General features: G+C 40.0%; 1 non-coding gene across 1 annotated transcript; it reads left to right on the top strand.

Moving 5' to 3' along the window:
• Window positions 1-1,573: 1,573 nt before the first annotated feature.
• Window positions 1,574-1,680, top strand: LOC141723188 (small nucleolar RNA R71). Its single transcript, XR_012576176.1, has one exon. It is a non-coding gene; the product is annotated as a small nucleolar RNA R71 (small nucleolar RNA).
• Window positions 1,681-3,341: the final 1,661 nt, after the last annotated feature.

Here is a 3,341-nt window from a genome sequence, read left to right as displayed (position 1 = left end):
TTTTAAGCACTCCTCATTATCAGTAGGAAATTTCATAGCATTGAACATATTGAAAGTCACATCCTGATCCAACACTCGCATTGTAAGCTCGCCCTTCTGCACATCAATCAAGGTTCGGCCAGTTGCCAAGAAAGGCCTTCCCAAGATTATGGGAATCTTCTTATCCTCCTCGAAATCAAGAATGACAAAATCAGCAGGGAAGATGAGTTTATCCACCTTGACCAAGACATCATCCACAATACCTCTCGGATATGTAATAGAATGGTCGGCCAACTGCAAGGTCATGTAAGTTGGTTTGGGATCAGGCAAGTCCAGCTGTTTCAAAATTGACAAAGACATCAGATTGATGCTAGCTCCTAAGTCACATAAGCATCTGTCAAAATACACTTCCCCAATATAGTAAAGCTTCCTGGATCTTTAAGCTTTGAAGGCAACTTCTGTTGCAGGACAGCACTGCATTCTTCCGTGAGAGCGACAGTTTCTAGATCATCTAGCTTCACCTTCCGAGAGAGAATACCTTTCATAAACTTTGCATAACTAGGCATCTGCTCGAGAGCCTCAGTGAAAGGTATGTTGATATGAAGTTTCTTGAACACCTCCAGAAACTTGTCGAATTGCTTATCCAGCCTTTTCTTCTGCAGTCTCTTAGGAAAAGATGGTGGATGATAGATCTGTTTCTCCCCTGTATTACCCTCAGGAGGAGTGTACTCAACAGTAGTCTTTCTCGGTTCCACTTCTTCATCCTGCTACTCTACTTCTTTCTCAGCTCCAGCTTTTTTAGTCAACTCTCGAGTTTGTTCGGGATTAGCAACCTTTCCAGACCTCAAAGTGATTGCCTTTACCTGCTCCTTAGCTTCCTTCTTTCCTGGTACTTCAGTGTCACTAGGTAGTGTACCCGGCTGACGATTTAGCAAGGCATTGGCAATTTGCCCAATTTGATTTTTCAAGGTCTTGATAGAAACAGCTTGACTCTTGCACATGAGCTTCAACTCCTCTAATTCAGATTTTTCATTAGCTTGTTGTAGCTGGAGTTGTTGTTTTAGTGCATACTGCGGTTGTTGAAAACCAGGGGTTGTACTGCTTAGCTGGATACTGCTGATAAGGCTGTTGGACCACATTCTGAGCATTGTTCCAACTGAAATTAGGATGATTGCGGTTGTTTGGATGATAGGTGGCTGGCACAGGTTGCTGCGATCGCTGGAAGTTGCTCACGAACTGAGCTGATTCATTAGAAATTACACACTGATCAGTCTCATGGGCACCATCACAAAGCTCACAGACACTAGAGATTTGATTAACTCCATAATTAGCCAAAGTGTCCACCTTCATTGTCAAAGCCTTAAGTTGGGCAGCTATAGCAGTTACTGCATCCAACTCCAGAATTCCTCCAACTTTTCCCTAAGTCAGTCTCTAGGAAGGATTCTGGTACTCATTAGTAGCCATCAGTTCAATAAGTTCATAAGCTTCATCGTACCTCTTAGCCCACAAGGCTCCTCCTGATGCTGCATCAAGCATGGGCCTAGAAGTAGGACCCAATCCATTGTAGAAACAGTTGATAATCATCCAATCAGGCATGTCATGGTGTGGGAACTTCCTTAGCATTTCCTTATATCATTCCCAAGCCTCACACAGAGATTCTCCAGTTTGCTGCGTGAACTGGGTAAGAGCATTCCTGATTGCTGTAGTCTTCGCCATGGGAAAAAATTTAGAGAGAAACTTTTGAGCAAGATCTTCCCAAGTTGTGATAGACCCTGCCGGTAGAAAGTGTAACCAGCACTTAGCTTTGTCCCTCAAAGAGAATGGGAAGAGTCGCAACTTGATAGTATCTTCAGCCACACCATTGAACTTGAAAGTGTCGCAGATCTTGATGAAATCTTTAATGTGCATGTTGGGATCTTCGGTAGGAGAACCCCCAAACTGAACTGAGTTTTGTATCATCTGGATCGTGCTTGACTTGATCTCAAAATTGTTATCCGTGATGGCTAGTCTAATGATGCTAGACTGAATGTAATTAATCTTAGGCTTAGAATAGTCCATCAAAGCCTTCAGATTTTCTGCTTGATCACCCATAGCTACTATAGTTTGCTCTTCAACTTTCTCTTCTTCTTCTTCTACTTTCTTTTCTTCCTCAAAAACTTCCCTACGAACTACAACAAGTTCTTCCTCGGCTTTATCCAGTGTTCTCTTACGAGTACGCGAACGCGTATGCATACACCCTCGCTAGATCACCTGAAATAAAATAAGGAAATAGATAAGTAACAATGTCCGAGTCAATGAACTTTAACGACCACTGATGGAAAGCACATAAACTAGTAACTAACACCGCGACGCCAAAAACTTGTTAGTCGCTAAACTCGCGCTAATATTACACGCAAGTATATGAGTTCGCAAGTAGTATAAGATATAAATCAGATTCGATCCCACAGAGACTGTATTGGTTAACTATCTAAATTACGCGCCTAAGCAACAATGTATGGTTATTATTCAATACTAAGACTTTAACAAAGTGAGAATGTTTATAACTAAGAAATACGCTAAATATTATAACTACGAGAATAAAATAGACTGAGTTAATATATATGACAGACATGAGATTCTAACTTCATTAAGTACTTCATTCAATAGCCTTATTATTCTCAACCTTAGCATGCAATGGTGATGACACTAATTAGACAACACGAAACTGATAAACGCCAACTTTCGTTGCACGGGTACCATTCTACCAGACATCCACAAAAGAGATGGAAGCTGAACAGGCACCAATTATATTGAGACCCTATATGTCTATAAAATTTGACAACATAACGGTTTAAGCACAAGTTATCTATCTAGATTACACAGGGCAAGTAAGATGGGTAAAATTACCTTCGAATTATGCATAACAATAAATAACCTATGCTAGCATGGCAAGTTCTAAATCCTTAAATTCACTTTCGCTTCATTAAGAATTAATACACTATCTTATAAGTTCGCGACGCTCATAAGACGAATACACACAACCAATATTAGGATATCATACAATCACCACATACTAAGGCATCAAATAATTTAACTAAAGAAATCCATAAATAAATCTGCTAGAATCCCACGATAACGATTAGCCCATAATCGAACTCATCGTCAATGTGGGTTTCAATGAAAACATGATATAGCAAAAGTAGTCTTTATACGAATAAATAAAACCAAAGTACACACAAGAATATAGGTTCAGCAAAACAAAAAACAAGCACCCAATTTACAACTCAAAACAAAGATTCACAAGAATAAACTAGATCGTCTTCGCCTTTGTTGAATTGTGCCAAAAAGGTCTCTTGCCGTCTTCTCCCTCCTTGATGTCTTGA

Source organism: Apium graveolens, chromosome 4 (genome assembly GCF_009905375.1).
Source record: "Apium graveolens cultivar Ventura chromosome 4, ASM990537v1, whole genome shotgun sequence".
Lineage (NCBI taxonomy): Eukaryota > Viridiplantae > Streptophyta > Magnoliopsida > Apiales > Apiaceae > Apium > Apium graveolens.
This window is presented reverse-complemented; position numbering and strand designations above follow the sequence as displayed.